Source organism: Stenella coeruleoalba (assembly GCF_951394435.1).
Source record: "Stenella coeruleoalba genome assembly, chromosome: 2".
In the NCBI taxonomy this organism is placed as follows: domain Eukaryota; kingdom Metazoa; phylum Chordata; class Mammalia; order Artiodactyla; family Delphinidae; genus Stenella; species Stenella coeruleoalba.
The window spans coordinates 28,527,680-28,548,569 of NC_137147.1; the positions used below are offsets into that span (position 1 = coordinate 28,527,680).

Consider the following 20,890-nt stretch of genomic DNA (forward strand, 5'->3'; position numbering starts at 1 on the left):
AGATATTGGGGAATTACTACTAACATCCATAATTTATTATGGCTCTTTGTTTTAGTGTCATTGGAACATGTTGGTTTCCTTTTAAAATATTGGGTCGGCCAAAAAGTTAGTTTGGGTTTTCCATAAGGAAAAACCCGAACGAACTTTTTGGCCAACCCAATAGTTATAATATTGTAAGGAGACTTAGTTATTGTACTGTTATGTAGGCAGAAAGATGTGGAATGTAATCATGGACAAAATCTCAGTGTTCCTTTAATTGTATTAGTTCATTATGATTAAATGAACCACATGTCAAGTTTTTTCGCTAGTTACATACCTAGTGCGATTTCTGGCATATTTGAAAAGCGTTTGCTGCACCTATTGTTATTTCAGTATTTCGTTCTCTTTTAACATAACTGTTAAAACTGAAAGTAAAACATTAAAAGCATTATAGTCTGTTCTAGAATCAGGCCAAGGAAGAAATTAAGTAAAACACGTTATAGGCTAAAAATATATTTGCGAATTACATCTGAAATTGTTTTGTTAGAGCATCTACTGGAAATGAAATTCAGCTGTTCTTATTCTGTGGGTTTTAAAAAATGTAGTTATCTGGGGACTTCCCTGGTGGTCCAGTGGGTAAGACTCCTCACCCCCAGTGCAGCAGGCCGGGGTTCGATCCCTGGTTGGGGAACTAGATCCTGCATGCATGCTGCAACTAAGACGCCTGCATGCCGAAACTAAGATCCGGCTCAGCCAAAATAAATAAAATAAATTTAAAAATAAATAAAAAATAAAAATGTAAATATCTCAAAGTAGGTGTCCATACAAAATAAGTTTCTAACGTTTTCCAGTTTTTAACCCAGTTTTCCTTTAGAACCATATAAGCCTTTCCTATATATTCTGAAAACTCAAGATAGTAATACCTGGAAATGTAATTGAAATATGAAATAAATGAAAAAGTAATGTAAATGTAAAGTAAATGAGAAAGAAAATACAGATAAGTCTAACACTGAAAGAATTAAATTTAAGAATAAAATTAGGGTGTGACTTGTTAATATTACCTCACCACGTTGGTGTGTATTTGAGCCTTTGAGGGCAGGAACTATATTATATATTTGTGTTTAGCGCACATATTAAAGGACTCTTTGTTTAGTTTTTTTTTTAAGACTCATTAGGAGCATATGTTTCTAGTTCTGGTAAAATCTGTTTTGTTTTTTCTTAGTTATTTAGTTAAAGAAAAATAAAAAGAGGAGTCTGGAGTCATGCAGCCTGATTTTTTTTCTTTAATCCCAACCCTACTGCTTAGTAGTTTTGTGATGTTGGAAGTAACTTGACTTCTCTGTGCCTCAGTTTTTCTGGTTATAAAATTATTGATAGTCCATTTCATAAGTATTGTTGTTAGGATTAAGTGAGATAATTAATCCACGGAAAATGCTTTGAAGAGTTTTGGCACACAGTAAGTATTCAATAAATGTTAGTTGCTGCTAGTCTTTTTATTTGGGAACACCACTATTGCATTGTCTATGATGAATTTATTTTGCTTTTTAAAACAGGCATGCATATCCAGGTTCTAATACGACAGGTTTGGGTGCTTAACATATACACTTAAAATTAGTTTTGAATAAAAATCTTAAGAATTTTTACTTTCAGCTACTATAACTTTAATTCCTGTATAAAAAAAGAGAGAGAAGCCATTCATTCAATAAGTCATTTTTTCCTAATAAACTTTATTGATACCTGTTCTTTATAAGGCATTGTACTAGGTGCTAGGAATGTAAAATGGAGCAAACTTGGGTGTGTCCTTCAGTTGTTCAGAGGCTAGTAGAGAAAGGTACCACTGAGTGTAAATCAGTGTTGTAAATAACCCCTTTTGTGCCAGCTCATTAATACATCATACATTTTTATTTTGTCTTCAGGAAGGTATATAAGCCAAATTTGTGGGTGGATTGGCCCTTTATTTTTAGCATCTTGTCATATTTACCACAACTCAGTGGTATCTGTAATCATTCCTGTTTTGCAAATGTGGAAATTTGCAAATTGAGGTTCAAAGAGGTAGTTTCCTCATACAGCTACAAAACTCAGTCCAAAATCCTACTTAATTTAAAAACTCATTCATTTTACTGTTCTACCTCCTGTATGTTTGTCGTAGGTGCAAGACCTCTCTTTGAAGACTTAACCCATTAAATTGTATTTGAGGTTTATGTGTCTGTTTCCCTGTTAGATTGGGAGATTTTTTTAGAGCAGGGACTAGTCTTAAGTATTTCTGGGGCCCCCCAGCAACTAGTAGAGTACTTGTCATATATTAGTTACCTAATAAAAGTTGAGTAGTGAATGAATATGTAGAATGTTAGAAGTAAAAGGAATTTTAGAGCTCATGTAAATATTAGACACTAAATTTCTAAAATAGAATTTTTGATTGTTTACATAGGGCTTCAGCTTTTGATTTTGCCTATTTAGGGTATTTAAAACACAACTACTACTGTCTATCACATCATCTCATAAAAGAAGCCATTTTAACACCAAAAAAGTAGGAAAGGCAATCTCATAGTAAGCACAGTTTGGTAACTTTAAACCCATCTTTTTGGTCATGGCTGGTACCTGTTCAAGAATTAGATTTCAGGAACTATTATCTAATGCAGTCCTCTCCTTTTAGAGATGATGTATCTGAATCTAGAGAAGTATCCAAGTTCTTACAGCAAGGCAGAATGACCACTGAGTTTAGAACCCAGATCTTCTGACTCTCAGCCCCAAATTTTGATCCTGTCCCCTCAGTCTTCATCACATGCTGAGATTAAGGCACAATTTGTGCCTTCACTAAGATCATATAGCTGTTAAGAAGTAGAGTTGGACTGAATCCATGTTACCCAAATCCATTTTAGCGAAACCTGTGCATTCACTTCCATGTAATTTTAACCTACTCTAACAGCTCCCATTCAGTTGTAGAGATGGAATTATAAGTGATTTTAAAAAGATGTCTATATTTAGCGTTTTCTTTCCTTGAAAATTTCAGATTTGGGGCTTAAACAACTTCCAGGGAAGAAGGCCAGTGCAGCTGCTGTTGCAACCCAAGATTTTGATCCACATCCATAGATTGGAATATTGGTGGGCCAGCCATCCTCAGACACCTCACTGAGGACAGGTAAGTGAAAGAGATAAGAAGGATAAGAAAAGTAGAATGAGTGCTAATACGATTCCTTCCTATTTCTTGTTAGATGCAAACAGTTGACTGCCTTTAAGAATTTAACCCTTTATCCTATTAAAAACAAAGCATTTGGAATTCTAGGTGGGTGGGCAAAACATTTTCTTGATTGTAAAATATGTGTCAAAATGTTATCAGTGGTGAAACTTAGGGTAATTAAAATGTTTTTCTTTTTGTATGTTTTTCCAAATTGTATTTATGCACTTGCGTTAGTTACCTATTGTTGCATAACAAAACACTGGAACTTAGTGGTTTGAAACACATCAGTCATTTATTTTGCTCATGAATCCACAATTTGGGCAAGGCTCGCTTGGTGGGGACAGCTTGTCTCTGTTAAGAAGTGGTGTGAGGTGGGGTTGCTGGAGGGAGGGTGGTGGCTCAATGGCTGGGAGCTAGAATCATTTTTCTTTTAACATCTTAATTGGAGTATAATTGCTTTACATTGTTGTATTAGTTTCTGCTATATAACAAAGTGAATCAGCTATACGTATACTTATATCACCATATCCCCTCTCTCTCGTGTCTCCCTCCCACCCTTGAATCATTTGAAGGCTTGCTCACTCATGTGTCTGGTGGTTAATGCTCTCTGTAGGCCAGAACACTTGCAGATGACGTCTCTTTTTGGCTGCTTGGCTTCCTCACAGCATGGTGGGTTCCAAGCGAGAGCATCCCAAAAGAGCAAGGCGAAGTTACATGGCATATTTGACTTAGTTTTGGAAGTCACCTAGTGTTACTCTGCTCTTTTTTTGTTGGTTGAGGTAGTCATAAAGGTCCACCCAGGTTCAGAGGAGGGGCTGGACATAGACCCCACCACTTGAAGGGAAGAGTATCAACATCAATTTATAAGAGCATATGGGATGGAATCTGCCATTGTAGCCATTTTTGGATGATATAATCTGCCACAATTTGTATTACTTTTAAGATAAAGAATATAAACATGGGTATAATAAATGAAAAACTAGGATATTTGCAGGAAATTATGGTGTATGAGTCCAATAAGAATTTTTTGTGCTCTTGTCTACTAGAATATGATATTGAAAATAAGATGCCCAAACAGGAAGAAGTGAAATAGATTTTTAATTTTCTTGCGTATCAACAAAGCAGCATACTGCTATAATCAAAAGTAGAGACAAAAATTTATACACAAGATGCAAAATAAGATTTGTAGTTCGGGTTTGTTGTTTTTTAGAAAATGCTGGTTATTTTTGTTCAAAGTTTACTTGGGGTTTTTTTTCCTTGTTTATTTTAATAATTTGAGAATTATTTGGGAAAGTGATTTCCAATACAGTATTTAGATTTGAGAAATTAGTGCCAGTGTTATCATCATATGTATCAAGTTTGTCTCTCTGCTTCTTTTAAGAAAAACTATGTAATCTTTTTCAGGATTTTTTTTACCTGCTAAACTTCCGCTAAATAGGAAAATATTTTTTCAGTGTGACAGTAAAACTTGGAAAGTTATAGAATATTTGGTTGTCTTATTGATCACACTTACCAATTATATAAATTGTGACATTTATATAATTATATAAAATTATATAGATCTGTGGCAATTTTCAATATAGCTAATACTCAATTTCTGGATGTAACGGGATGTTTTTAGATAATCTTCTAAGCGTTACATGAGGGTGTTGATCCATTCACTATAGCTGGGAAATAAGTTCTAGGGAGCAAGCGTCTCGTTATCTCTTAGACCCAGAACATTTTCTTGCTGTCTAGATGCTTTCCCATTTCTAGTTGATTTATGTTATAATGAGCCTAATTCAGTTGAGTTGGTTCATTACTATTTCCCCACTACTCACAGGTAGATAGATACTTTACAATGGAAAGTGACTGAGCCAGCTATTGTGACAATAGAGGTAATCGTTTTTCTCTCAACTGTGAATAATAAGAATTGACTGAATTTGTGAAATAATATATTTTAGTTCAAAAGGTACAATAATTGGGAAAGCTGTTTTTGTTTTTCTTGGCATTTAAAAACAAGATGAGATGGTTTCCAGGAGAATTAGATTGGGAATAATGATTACAGATATTATAAAATAGTGTATCTTATACAACAACAAAATATGTGCATATATGTACGAACATATATAAAGTCTTTAAGCAACTAACTTGCTGCCTTTTTTGTTTTAAGCATTTTTTTAGCCCACTTTTGCGTTTAAGTAGTCTGAATAGGTGAATTGCTGATAACATCTTCAGGTTTATTGAATACTTTGCCTTGCCTCCTTTCCACAAGGCCAATGCCTGAGGGGATAAAAATCCCTTAAGTAAGTGAGATACTGCTTTCTGACTGAAGCTAAAACAAAAGACAATGGAAACTCCTAAAACACCATATAGAAATTGCAAATATGGTGGTGTTTAGTCTGTGGTACTTTATTCAATTCATGGAAGGAGGTAAATGATGAGGTTCTCTTGTAAATATGAATGTCTGTGTAAATATTCTTTTAAAACGCAAAAAGAATTTTGAATAATTGTGGAAGGCAGACATATTTCTTTGGGGTCGGTGGTTCTCCTGCTTACCATTATCTTTTGGTGAGATTCTTATTTCTAACAAATGGCGTTCAGTTCATGCTCATTCAGGTTTTTGGCAAAACAGAAGTTGTGTGACTTTCTTCTTGTGTGTGCCCCATTATTAAAAGGTATGGTACCTTTTATATATGAAATGTTTAACGAAAGTATTTAAAATCTGTGGCAAGGAATTGATTGACCTAGCATAAAATTGACCATATTGGGGACTTCCCTGGTGGTGCAGTAGTTAAGAATCCGCCTTCCAATGCAGGGGACGTGGGTTCGAGCCCTGGGTGGGGAACTAAGATCCCGCATGCCATGGGGCAACTAAGCCCGCGTGCTCTAGAACCCATGTGCCGCAAAAGAAAGATCCCATATGCTGCAACTAAACACCTGATGTAGCCAAATAAATAAATAAAGTATTTAAACAAAATTTGACCATATTAATCTTTTTTTTTGGCTGCACTGCACGACTGTGGGATCTTCGTTGCCTGACCAGGGCTCAAGTCTGTGCCCCCTGAATTGGAAGCATGGAGTCTTAACCACTGGATTGCTAGGGAAGTCCCCATATTAATAATTTCTTTTTATAAATTTATTTTTTATTTTATATTTACTTTTGGTTGCATTAGTTCTTTGTTGCTGCACGTGGGCTTTCTCTAGTTGCAGTGAGTAGGGGCGACTCTTCATTGCAGTGTGCGGTCTTCTCATTGCAGTGGCTTCTCTTGTTGTGGAGCATGGGCTGTAGGTGCGTGGGCTTACGTAGTTGTGGCACACAGGCTCAGTAGTTGTGGCCCACGGGCTTAGTTGCTCCGCGGCATGTGGGATCTTCCCGGATCAGGGCTCGAACCCGTGTCTCCTTCATTGGCAGGTGGATTCTTAACCACTGCGCCACCAGGGAAGTCCCCATGTTAATCATTTTTAAGTGTACAGTTCAGTAGTATTAAGTATGTTCACATTGTTGTGCAACCAATCTCCAGAACTCTAAACCTTGCAAAACTGAAGTTCTACCCAATAAACAACTCCCTATTCCCTCCCTCCCTCTAGCCCCTGGCAACTAACATTCTACTTTCTGTGTATGAATTCGACCACTCTAGGTACTTCATGTAAGTGGAATCATACACTATTTATCTTTTTGTGACTGGCTTATTTCACTTAGCATGATGTCCTCAAGGATCATACATGCTGTAGCATGTATCAGAATTTCCTTCATTTTTAAAGCTGAATAATATTCCATTGTATATACCACATTTTGTTTATCCATTTATCCTTTGATGGACACTTGGGTTGCTTCCGCCTTTTGGCTACTGTGAATAATGCTGCTATGAATACTGGTGTACAAATACCTCTTTGAGCCCCTGCTTTCAGTTCTTTTGGGTGTATACCCAAAAGTGGAATTGTGGTAATTATGTTTAAATTTTGAGGAACTGCCATACCATTTCCATAGTGTCTGCACCATTTTACATTCTCACCAACAATGCACAAGAGTTCAGTTTCTCCATATCCTCACCAACACTTGTTATTTTCTGTTTGTTTTTCAGTAATAGCCTTTCTATGCAAAAAGCATGGACTTTTGATCAGATATACTGGAGTGAGTGCTGGTGGGGAGCCCACCTCTTCATACCCATGTGACCTGGAGCACATTTGTTAACCTCATCTGTTAGAAGGGTACAATTGTCCTTCTATCATTCAGTATTAAATGTTAGGATGGCCTGACACAGTCTAGACATTCAGTAAATGTTGCTTGCCTCCTTGGCCCCATCACTTCTGGAAGTCTGCATTGATTCCTTCTGTGTCATCTTCTCTCCCCTGAGCGGCCAGCTCCAGTTGGAATTAAAGCTTGGGGAAAAAAAAAAAATAATAGCCTTTCTAACGGGTGCTAGGTGGTATCTCATTGTACTTTTGATTTATATTTTTCTAATGATAGTGATGTTGAGCCACCTGAGCATCTTTTCCTGTGCTCGTGGGCCATTATACAAATATAAATATAGTTTCTGTGGAGAATATCTATTCAAGTCCTTTGCCTGTTTTCTAATCACGTTGTTTGGTTTTCTTTGTTGTTGCATTGTTGGAGCTCTGGGTATTAACTGTTTATCAGATATAAGTTTTGTAGACAATTTTTCCTATAGGTTGCCTTTTGACTCTGTCGATTGTGCCCTTTGATGAGCAGAAGTTTTTAATTTTGATGTAGTCTAATTTATCTATTTTTACTTTTGTTGCCTTTGATTTTGGTGTCATATACAAGGACTCATTCCCAAGTCCAATGTCATGAAGCTTTGCGCCAATGTTTTCCTCTAAGAGTTTTATAGTTTTAGGTCTTACATTTAAGTCTTTGATCCATTTCAAGTTAATGTTTGTATAGGGTGTAAGGTTGAGTTAATTTTTTTTATATGGCGTGAGGTAAGGGCTCAGCATCATTCTTTTGCATATGGTTATCCAGTTGACTAAGCACCATTTGTTGAAGAGACTATTCTTTCCCTCATTGAATGGTCTTGGCATCCTTGTTGAAAATCAATTGGCCATAGATATATGGATTTATTTCTGGACTCTCAATTCTTTTCCACTGATCTATATGTCTATCCTTATGTCAGTACCATACTGTTTGATTACTGTAGCTTTGTAGTTAAGTTTTGAAATGAGGAAGTGTGAGTCTTCTAACTTTGTTCTTTTTTATTTTATTTTTTGCTGTACGCGGGCCTCTCACTGCTGTGGCCTCTCCTGTTGCGGAGCACAGGCTCTGGACACGCAGGCTCAGCAGCCATGGCTCACGGGCCCAGCTGCTCCGCGGCACGTGGGATCCTCCCGGAACAGGGCACAAACCCATGTCCCCTGCATTGGCAGGCGGACTCTCAACCACTGTGCCACAAGGGAAGCCCCTAACTTTGTTCTTCTTTTTCCAGATAGTTTTGGCTGTTTGGGACCCCTTGAGATTCCATATGAATTTCAAGATTGTCTTTTCTATTTCTGAAAAACAGGCTGTTGGAATTTTGGGAGGAATTGCATTGAATTTGTAGATTGCTTTGGGTAGTATTGCCATTTTAAAAAAAATTATTTATTTGGTTGCACCAGGTCTTAGTTGCGACAGGCGGGCTCCCTAGTTGTGACAGGTGGGCTCCTTAGTTGCAGCATGTGGGCTCCTTAGTTGTGGCATGTGAACTCTTAGTTGTGGCATGCACGTGGGATCTAGTTCCCTGACCAGGGATAGAACCTGGGCCCTGTGCGTTGGGAGCTTAGAGTCTTATCCACTGTGCCACCAAGGAAGTCCCAGTATTGCCATTTTAACAATATTAAGTTCTTCAGTTCATGAGCATGGAATGTCTTTCCATTTATTTAGGTCTTTAATTTCTCTCAACAGTGCTTTGTAGTTTTTTTCAGTACAGAAGTCTTAGTTAAACTTATTTCTAGGTATTTTATTCTTTTGGATGCTATTATAAATGGCATTGTTTTCTTAATTGCCTTTTTGGATATTTTACTGCTAGTATAGTTGACCCTTGAACAACATGGGTTTGACTGAATCACTTTGATGTATACCTGAAGCGTAAGTTAACTATACTTCAATTAAAAACAAAAACAAGAACATGGGTTTGAACTGCAAGGGTCTATTTATACATGGATTGTTTTCAATAAATGCATATAATACTATGAGACCCAAGATTGGTTGAATCCATAGATGTGGAACCTCGGACTGGGAGGAGCGGATATGTAAGGCAGATTATAAAGTTTTACATGGATTTTCGATGGCATGGAGGGTAGTGCCCTTAACCTCTGTGTTGTTCAAGGGTCAACCTTATACAGAAACTCAACTGATTTTGTATGTTGATATTGTACCCTGAAAATTTTGCTAATTTCATTTATTAGCTCTAATGCGTGTGTGTGTGCGTGTGTGTGTGTATTCTTTGGGGTTTTCTACATGTAGAATCAAGATATCTGAGAACAGAGATAGTTTTACTTCTTTATAATTTGGATTCCTTCTGTTTCTTTTTCTTGCTTAATTCTCTAGCTAGCATGTCTAGTACAGTATTGAATAGGACATTATTTTTGTTTTAAATAAATTTATTTATTTTTGGCTGTGTTGGGTCTTTGTTGCTGCACGCGGGCTTTCTCTAGTTGGGGTGAGCAGGGGCTACTCTTTGTTGCGGTGCACGGGCTTCTCATTGTGGTGGCTTCTCTTGTTGCGGAGTGCAGGCTCTAGGCATGCAGGCATCAGTAGTTGTGGCACATGGGCTCAGTAGTTGTGGCTTGCGGGCTCTAGAGCACAGGCTCAGTAGTTGTGGCACATGGGCTTAGTTGCTCCACGGCATGTGAGATCTTCCCAGACCAGGGCTTGAACCCTTGTCCCCTGAATTGACAGGCAGACTCCCAACCACTGCGCCACCAGGAAAGCCCCCAGGACATTCTTTTTTTTTTTTTCATAATAACTTTCTTTAGCATCTTTATTGCAGTATAATTGCTTTACAATGGTTTGTTAGTTTCTTCTGTATAACAAAGTGAATCAGCTATACATATACATATATCTGCATTTCTCCTCCCTCTTGCGTCTCCCTCCTACCTTCCCTATCCCAGCCCTCTAGGTGGACACAAAGCACCAAGCTTATCTCCCTGTGCTATGCGGCTGCTTCCCACTAGCTATCTGTTTTACATTTGGTAGTGTATATATGTCCATGCCACTTTCACTTCATCCCAGCTTACCATTCCCTCTCCCCATGTCCTCAAGTCCATTATCTACATCTGCATCTTTATTCCTGTCCTCCCCCTAGGTTCTTCAGAACCATTTTTTTTCGTTTAGATTCCATATATATGTGTTAGCATACGGTATTTGTTTTTCTCTTTCTGACTTACCTTACTCTGTATGACAGACTCTAGGTCCATCCACCTCACTACAAATAACTCAATTTTGTTTCTTTTTATGGCTGAGTAATATTCCATTGTATATATGTGCCACATCTTCTGTATCCATTCATCTGTCGATGGACTCTTGGTTGCTTCCATGTCCTGGCTATTGTAAACAGTGCTGCAGTGAACACTGTGGTACATGACTCTCTTTGAATTATGGTATTCTCAGGGTATATGCCCAGTAGTAGGATTCCTGGGTCATATGGTAGTTCTATTTTTAGTTTTTTAAGGAACCTCCATACTTTCTCCAAAGTGGCTGTATCAATTTACATTCCCACCAACAGTGCAAGAGGGTTCCCTTTTCTCCACACCCTCTCCAGCATTTATTGTTTGTAGATTTTTTGATGATGTCCATTCTGACCGGTGTGAGGTGATACCTCATTGTAGTTTTGATTTGCATTTCTCTGATGATTAGTGATGTTGAGCATCCTTTCATGTGTTTGTTGGCAATGTGTATATCTTATTTGGAGAAATGTCTATTTAGGTCTTTTGCCCATTTTTGGATTGGGTTGTTTGCTTTTTGATATTGAGCATGAGCTGCTTGTATATTTTGGAGATTAATCCTTTGTCAGTTGCTTTGTTTGCAAATATTTTCTCCCGTTCTGAGGGTTGTCTTTTTGTTTTGTTTATGGTTTCCTTTGCTGTGCAGAAGCTTACAGGTTTCATTAGGTCCCATTTGTTTACTTTTGTTTTTACTTCCTTTTCTCTAGGATCTTGCTGTAATTTATGTCATAGCGTGTTCTGCCTATGTTTTCCTCTAAGAGTTTGATAGTGTCTGGCCTTACATTTAGGTCTTTAATCCATTTTGAGTTTATTTTTGTGTATGGTGTTAGGGAGTGTGCTAATTTTATTCTTTTATGTAGCAGGACATTATTTTTTTATGCTTAACTATTTACAATGTTTAATGGAGGCTAGGCTATTTTCTACATTTTGCCAAGGAGGTCTTGCCTTTTGATGCATATGGTGATGTTTCACATTATGTGGAATACTAACTTTTCTTTTTTATCAATTCAGTAAATTGGAAGTTCTACATATTATTATTTTTTAAAGGTGGTTTTTTTTTAAATTAATTAATTTATTTTTGGCTGTGTTGGGTCTTTGTTGCTGCGTGCAGCTTTCTTTTTAGTTGCGGCGAGTGGGGGCTACTCTTTGTTGAGGTGCGCAGGCTTCTCATTGCCATGGCTTCTCTTGTTGTGGGGCCATGGGCTCTAGGCGCAAGGACTTCAGTAGTTGTGGCACATGGGCTCAGTAGTTGTGGCTCGTGGGCTCTAGAGCGCGGGCTCAGTAGTTATGGCACACAGGCTTAGTTGTTCCGCGGCATGTGGGAGCTTCCTGGACCAGGGATTGAACCCGTGTCCCCTGCATTGGCAGGTGGATTCTTAACAACTGCGCCACCAGGGAAGCCCAATTCTGCATATTATAAGAGCTTAGTCATTCATAATGACTGGCCATTTTTATATTATATCAGTAGAGATATAAATTTGTCTTGGTTTTAACCTGATCATAATATTTAAAAAATGTTAGCTTCTGAGAGAATTTGGAAGTTTACTAACTCCAAGTTACTTTGACTGATTGAACAGTCTGTGTCAGAGGATTGACAGTAAAAACTTCATGACATAAGCCTCTGTTTATAAGGGCACAGATTGTATGTTAATCAGTAAACATTAACATTAGAGATACTTTGCACAGATGTTTTTCTTTTATCTTCTAGCTATGGAAGAGAAAACTTATCTATTAACTCCGACTCACAGAGAACCATTTAAATTTACAGGAAAGGTGAATCCTAAGAGCCTTTTCTGACTACAGTAGAAGGAAGTCAGAGCTCCCTCTCCCGTTGGGATAATTTAATCTTTAGAAAAGGGAGCCTTTGAGAATTTTGATATCTTTGAATCTCTGGAGAGTCTTAAAGCGATAAACATCAGGAAAGTCCAGTTCTGGCAGTGGTTAAAGGTAAATTAGAAAACTCAGTGCTCAATAAAACCAGGGTTAGAATGAGCAGCGAAGGATGAATTAAAGATTAACGGGATTTTTTTTTTTTTTTTTTTTTGCGGTACGCGGGCCTCTCACTGTTGTGGCCTCTCCCGTTGCGGAGCACAGGCTCCGGACGCGCAGGCTCAGCGGCCATGGCTCACAGGCCCAGCCGCTCCGCGGCATGTGGGATCTTCCCGGACCGGGGCACGAACCCGTGTCCCCTGCATCGGCAGGCAGACTCTCAACTACTGCACCACCAGGGAAGCCCTAACGGGATATTTGGATATTTATATTTCTTTACATTATATCTCATCCTTTTGAATATGTTAATACTAGTTAATATTTATTAAGAACTGTTTCACAGAAAAACGTGATTGAATGAAAAATGTGTTATTTTCTGAGTCCATTAACTATATAAGAAAAACCTGGTTATTCATATCATAAAACTGCGCCATTTTCAGCAATTGCATTTTACCCAATTCGTGACATGTTGATTAAGAAAAAGTAGAGGAGAACTTTTAGAGGCTTGAGCAGCTTGCAAATTAAGTCTGGAAAGTGATGACAGTGCCATAAGAAGGAATTTCCCAGAGCTTGGGGTACTGTATTGAAATTAACTCTTTTTGCCAGAGCAAAACTGAGATAGTGTTGATTGGGTCTGATCTTTGGAATTTTAAGATTAATAAGAATATTGTCATTTATTTTATCAGTGTAATATGGACCTGCTAAACATGGAATCTCAGGATGATTTTGTGATGTGAATAATTTAATAGTCTTGCTCTGCATTTTAACTTTAAGCAAGTCTTTTTCTTTGCATTCTCACTGTCATTGTCTTGCATTTAGGTGTCATTGATGTCTTTCAACTGTCAAATAGGCCCCCAACCAGCCTTTTTACTGCCAGCTTTGTGTTCTAGTCTATTAGGAACTTGCTTTGCATAGATATCTGCATTAAAAATTTTTAATTATATTTATTTCTTATTTTTAGGTAGATTTATTGACAATACAAGCATACCTCATTTTATTGCACTTTGCTTTGTTGTACTTCACAGATACTGCATTTTTTACAGATTGAAGGTTTGTGGCAGCCCTGCATGGAGCAAGTCTGTTGGCACTGTTTTTCCCAACAGCATTTGCTCACCTCATGTCTCTGTGTCACATTTTGGTAATTCTCACAATATTGCAGATATTTTCATTTTCATTATATTTGTTATGGTGTTCTGTGATCAGTGATCTTTGGTGTTACTGTTTCAAAAGATGATGACTCACTGAAGGATCAGGTGATATTTAACATTTTTTAGCAATATAGTATTGTTTTTACATGATTTGTTTTTCATTTTTTAAATGCACAGTATGATGTTAAAATACACGACACTGTTGAAAAATAAATATTTCAGAATTTTTTTAAATGACATGAAATCCACTGATGTCCAGAATCCTTAACAAGGTAATAGATCATCCTGAATAATTCGTTTACTCAAATAAGAAGGAAAATAAAGTTTCACGCTTTCTGGAGAGTGGTTAATGAAAGTTCATTCTGTCACCTGAGTAAGTTGACAAAGACAGACCAAATACTAGTGATGTTTCTGGACCTAACATCTTAGAACCAGGTCTTGCAGTGGGTGCTGATTCTTTTTTTTACACTACTGGATTGGTTCCAGAGGGCCCAGTGACATGATGGGAAATCAGGAAACTCAAAGATTGGCTTCGTACTTCACCAGATCATTCTCTCCACCTACACATGCTTTTTGCTCTGTCTCATGTCTGTTTCCCCTGGTGGGGTAATAGGATCCTTAAATAACTCAGGGCCCATCTCCTGCCCTTAGGAACATCACTCAGCCATCCTATCAGAGTCAGGCTGCTTTGGACAGGGCAAAACTGCATACCTATTGGAACTTAAATGTTGATGGCCATTGTGCCAACCTAAATTCTTAATCTTCTGTAGGGGAATTTGTTGCAATTGTACCAAAGTGAGGTAAAGTTGAGTAACCTCATTTTTTTCTGAACCAGTTGCTCTGGGGTCAGGATGGACGAATGCAAATATACTGCAATGTTAATGAAGGGCAAGGTTGTCCAGCTTGGCTATTTTGGGCAATATTTATTTTAAAAACAAAACAAAACAAAAACCCTTAATAACATTTCTTTTCATAAAGAGATTTTTGGAAAGAAATTCCTTCCAAGAGTAATGTTTCAAAAACACTTAACATTTTCACTTGAAATCTTTATGTTGGAAGATGATCATGGCTTGGTCCACTTTCATGTAGTGGGCAGTCATAAGGTTGATGGATGCCTCCAGCTACCAAGAGGCCCCACTTGCTGGGAAGGGTTCTTTCCTCTAAGGAACCTAAAATCCATGTGCATCATTAACAGAGCAGATGCTTTCATGTGAGAATAGTGATTTAGTAAACTCCCTACCCAGAGAGTAAGGACCTCACTGAATTCTTTTATAATGTTGAAAATGTGAATGGATATGTCTGGAAATTGACAATCTCAACTGTGTAAAGGATTAAGAAAAAAACAAACATATAGTCCAAACTTCCACCCAGTACATCCTCTCAATTTATCATTGAACTTCTCGATAATCAAGGGCTCTCCAATTCCTGATTTCTTACAATTCTTACTACAGGGAAGGGAGTGCTCGGTTCTAACATGATGACTGGAAACTAGATTGGTTTCTCCGTCTCTCTCCTTCCAAGTAACTCTCCTTGGTTCCTCTTTTCACGGTGGGAGGAAACATCATCATGTTGGTTCTTTGGTTGCATTGGTGGTGATGTTCAACATTTTTTAGCAATATAGTATTTTTAAATTAAGGTATGTACATTGTTTTCTTAGACATAATGCTGTTGTACACTCTAAATATTTAGACTACAGTATAGTGAAAAAATAACTTTTTCCCAGTTTTATTGAGACATAATTTACATACAGCACTATATAAGTTTAAGGTATACAGCATAGTGATTTGACTCATCTATAACATGAAATGATTATCACAGTGAGTTTTGTGAAACTTATCCATCATCTCATATATATATACAAAATTAAAGAAATAGGAAAAAAATTTTTCCTTGTGATGAGAACGCTTAGGATTTACTCTCTTAACAACTTTCATTTATGACACACAGCAGTGTTCATTATATTTATCATGTTGTACATTACATCCCTAGTACTTATAACTGGAAGTTTGTACCTTTTGAGTGCCTTCATGTAATTCCCCCTCCCTATACCCTCCTGCCTCTGGTAACCACAAATCTGATTCTTTTTTCCTATGAGTTTTATTTGTTTTTGATGACCTACAACACTATGTTAGTTCCTGTTATACAAGATATTGATTTGATATTTCTGTACATTTCAAAATGATCACAATGACACGTCTAGTTCCAATATGTCACCATGCAAAATTATTGACTGTGTTCCCCACACTGTACATTTCATACCCGTGATTCATTTATTTTGCAACTGGAAGTTTAGACTTCTTAATCTCCCTCACTTATTTCTTTCCTCCCCATCCCCTCCCCTAGGGCAACCACCTATTTGTTCTCTCTGTCTGTAACTCTGTTTCTGTTTTGTTGTTTGTTCATTTGTTCTACATATAATAAACATAACTTTTATATGCACTAGGAAACCAAAAAATTTGTATGCCTTTATTGTGATATTTGCTTTATTGCAGTGGTCTAGAACTGAACCTGCAATATCTCCAAGGTATGTCTGTAATTTATATACCACAAAATTCACTTGTTGTAAGTGTACAGATCAGTGACTTTTAGTAAACTTACAAAGTTATATGACCATCTCCAAAATTCAATTTTAGAATATTTTCATTACCCCCTCCTTCCCCCCCACCAAATTCCTTGTGCCCATTTGCAGTCAATTCTTGTTCCTACCTCCAGCCTCAGGTAGTCAGTGATCTACTTTCCATTTCTACAAATTTGCTTTTTCTGGAGATTTCATATAAATAGAATCATACACACATCAATATGTGGTCTTGTGTCTGGCCTTTTTCACTTAATGATTTTGAGGTTTATCCATATTGTAGCATGTATCAAGAAGCATTGTTCCTTTTCATTGTTGAATAGTATTCCATTGTACGGATATAGCACATTTAAAAAATTCATTCATCAGTTGATAGATGTTTTGATTGCTTCCACTTCTTGACCGTTATTATATTTATATCATTATATTTATCATCTCATCCTTTAAACATTTTCTACTTATGTGTTTAATATGTGACTATAGTAATGTCTAGATGTAGTATACATACACACACATTGAGGGATATGCTCAAAATTTTTGGTAATGGGGTACAGGATCAAAAAAGTTTGGAGGTCACTGTTCTAGTCCAGAACAGTCAGAAAATAACCAGAATTATCCTAAGTCACAGGTCTGATTTACCACTCATAAATAAACCCTACTACTTGTGAAATAAATTCCTAAATGTGGTGTTTAAGGAGCCTTACCTTATGGGCCTGAACTTTATCTGCTTTCTAGCTACCACTTCAGTTTTACAGCCCACTGCTTCCTTTTAGATTATTCTCACCATATTCCTTGTAGTTCCTTCAGTAAATTCTGCCTTTGAGCTTTTGATAACTATTCCCCTTGCTTAGAATGCTATTTGCTGCCCACCTTTAGCCTCTTGGGGGTACTATGATAAATTATTTAAGCTCCAGCTAAATCACTTCTCTGAATTGCTTCCTGGCTTACCCAAGTCAGTTTAACCACTTCATCTTCTATGATACCTCTGTATCTAGCATGTACCTTTATTATAGCAACTCTCAAACTAAATTGCAATTATTTATTAGTGTATCTTCACTGCACTGCTACCTCCCTGAGGACAAGGAATGGGCCTATTCATCCGATACTTGTTGAATAAATGAATGGGTGGTAGCTTCATGGGTGAGCCACTTGCATGACCCTGAGAGTGAGTGCCACCTTAAATTTTGTGCTAGGGTACCTCACTTGCCTCATCCTAGTTTATTAGACCCTGCTTGCATCTAATAAAACTAGGCTAGATCCCCCTGGCTTATAACTGGACCTGATAAGCTTTAGATTGGTTTTAGATTGGCCATGCTGCCTTCTATTTTCAATAGTTGATATCACAGGAAATAAATCTTTGTTAAGAGACTTTTAATAAAATTTAGACTGAAAATTGGAGATCAGTTTATCTTGATTTTTCTTGTATCACACACTGCATACTATTTGGTGCATAATAGGAGTTTAATTAAGGTCTGGTAAATGTAATAGTAATAGCAAAGAGTGATTGACCTTTTCCTGTGTGCCAAGTACTGCTCTAAATCCTTTACATGTATTAACTCATTTAATCCTCATAGCAAGTTCATAAGGTAGGAACTGTTGTTATCCTCATTTGACAGCCGAGGAATCTGAAGCTCAAATATTCACATAAGTAAAGGGCATGTGACTCAAACCTGAGCAAAATCTGGCTCTAGAGCCATCCCACTTAACCACTGTTCAGTAGAGCAAAGGAAGAGGTTTAATTTTTCATATAGGGTGGTTCCAAAAATAGTTTTCAGGTAAGATAAATAGATATCCTCTTAGAGTAAATATTTTAGTGGCAAAGTTTGATCATTTAATAATTCAGTGTTAGGAATGATTATTTTTCTAGACTCAGCTTAAAAATTAGCTTTACCAGGAAGCTTTTGTTTTTTTTTCTTTTTATTCTGTGTTCTCTAGCTCCCTTTAAAGAGTTTAAGTACACTTACAGTGTTTTGTGTTTGTTTCTCTGAATAAATGAAACTACTTAAGGGACAAGACTTACTCAGTTCTTTATCCCAAGGCTTAGAACAGAGTTACTGTTCAATAAATGTACGTTGAATGAGTGAATTGGTGAGTTTGGTATTGTAACCCAGGTCCTGTCATCCTAGGTTCTATGCTTCTACCTGGTTTAAACACTACTCCCTCCCTAGATGTTTTTTTTTGGTTGCTGTTGTTAGCTTTTGGGATCTTACTTCCCCAACCAGGGATTAACCCCTTGCCCTCAGCACTGAAAGCATGGGGTCCTAACCACTGGACCACCAGGGAATACCCCCTAGATGTTTTTATCCCTGCCAAAACTTATCTTTTGTCCTGATAATTCCTGTAGGATATTTTATGTATAGTGATTTATTCCTTCTAGTATGTATACTTCTGTTATTTGTATTTTTTTTTAATTTTTAAATTTAATTTTATTTTTTTATACAGCAGGTTCTTATTAGTTGTCTATTTTATACATATTAGTGTATATATGTCAATCCTAATCTCCCAGTTCATCCCACCACCACCACACCCCCGCCACTTTCTCCACTTGGTCTCCATACGTTTGTTCTCTACATCTGTGTCTCTATTTCTGCCTTACAAACCAGTTCATCTGTACCATATTTCTAGGTTCCACATATATGCATTAATATACGATATTTGTTTTTCTCTTTCTGACCTACTTCACTCTGTATGACAGTCTCTACATCCATCCACATCTCTACAAAAGACCCAATTTCGTTCCTTTTTATGGCTGAGTAATATTCCACTGTATATATGTACCACATGTTCTTTATCCATTTGTCTGTCGATGGGCATTTAGGTTGCTTCCATGACCTGGCTATTGTAAATAGTGCTGCAATGAATATTGGGATGCATGTGTCCTTTTTTTTTTTTTTTTAACGTTTTTATTGGAGTATAATTGCTTTACAATGGTGTGTTAGTTTCTGCTTTATAACAAAGTGAATCAGTTATACATATACATATATCCCCATATCTCTTCCCTCTTGCGTCTCACTCCCCCCCACCCTCCCAATCCCACCCTTCTAGCTGGTCACAAAGCACCGAGCTGATCTCCCTGTGCTATGTGACTGCTTCCCACTAGCTATCTATTTTACGTTTGGTAGTGTATATGTGCACATACGCTCTCTCACTTTGTCCCAGCTTACCCTTCCCCCTCCCCGTGTCCTCAAGTCCATTCTCTAGTAGGTCTGCATCTTTATTCCCGTCTTGCACTAGGTTCTTCATGACCATTTTTTTGTTTTTTTTTTTTAGATTCCATATATATGTGTTAACATACGGTATTTGTTTTTCTCTTTCTGACTTACTTCACTCTGCATGACAGACTCTAGGTCCATCCACCTCACTGCAAATAACTCAATTTCATTTCCTTTTTATGGCTGAGTAATATTCCATTGTATATATGTGCCAAATCTTCTTTATCCCTTCATCTGTAGATGAACACTTAGGTTGCTTCCATGTCCTGTCTATTGTAAATAGAGCTGCAGTGAACATTGAGGTACATGACTTTTTTTGAATTATGGGTTTCTTAGGGTATATGCCCAGTAGTGGGATTGCTGGGTTGTATGGTAGTTCTATTTTTAGTTTTTTAAGGAACGTCCATACTGTTCTCCATAGTGGCTATATCAATATACATTCCCACCAACAGTGCAAGAGGGTTCCCTTTTCTCCACACCCTCTCCAGCATTTATTGTTTGTAGATTTTTTTGATGATGGCCGTTCTGACCGGTGTGAGATGATATCGCATTGTAGTTTTTTTTTTTTTGCGTTATGCGGGCCTCTCACTGTTGTGGCCTCTCCCATTGCAGAGCACAGGCTCCGGACGCGCAGGCTCAGCGGCCGTGGGTCACAGGTCCAGCCGCTCCGTGGCATGTGGGATCCTCCCGGACCGGGGCACGAACCCAAGTCCCCTGCATCGGCAGGCGGACTCTCAACCACTGCACCACCAGGGAAGCCCGCATTGTAGTTTTGATTTGCATTTCTCTAATGATGAATGATGTTGAGCATTCTTTCATGTGTTTGTTGGCAATCTGTATATCTTCTTTGGAGAAATGTCTATTTAGGTCTTCTGCCGATTTTGGATTGGGTTGTTTGCTTTTTGATATTGAGCTGCATGAGCTGCTTGTAAATTTTGGAGATAATTCCTTTGTCAGTTGCTTCATTTGCACATATTTTCTCCCGTTCTGAGGGTTGTCTTTTCATCTTGTTTATGGATTCCTTTGCTGTGCAAAAGCTTTTAAGTTTCATTAGGTCCCATTTGTTTATTTTTGTTTTTATTTCCATTTCTCTAGGAGGTGGGTCAAAAAGGATCTTGCTGTGATTTATGTCATAGAGTGTTCTGCCTATGCTTTCCTCTAAGAGTTTGATAGTGTATGGCCTTACATTTAGGTCTTTAATCCATTTTGAGTTTATTTTTGTGTATGGTGTTAGGGAGTGTTCTAATTTTATTCTTTTACATGTAGCTGTCCAGTTTTCCCAGCACCACTTATTGAAGAGGCTGTTTTTTCTCCATTGTATATTCTTGCCCCCTTTATCAAAGATAAGGTGACCATATGTGCGTGGGTTTGTCTCTGGGCTTTCTGTCCT

General features: G+C 37.5%; 1 protein-coding gene across 8 annotated transcripts in view; it reads left to right on the forward strand.

Moving 5' to 3' along the window:
* Positions 1–20,890, forward strand: part of NUMB (NUMB endocytic adaptor protein) — a 176,915-nt gene that overhangs the window by 31,110 nt on the left and 124,915 nt on the right. For all 8 annotated transcript variants that reach the window (XM_079906221.1, XM_079906226.1, XM_079906224.1 and 5 more), the window contains one exon: positions 2,990–3,118. The gene's annotated coding sequence lies outside the window, so the exon portion shown is untranslated. The remainder of the gene's footprint in view (positions 1–2,989; positions 3,119–20,890) is intronic.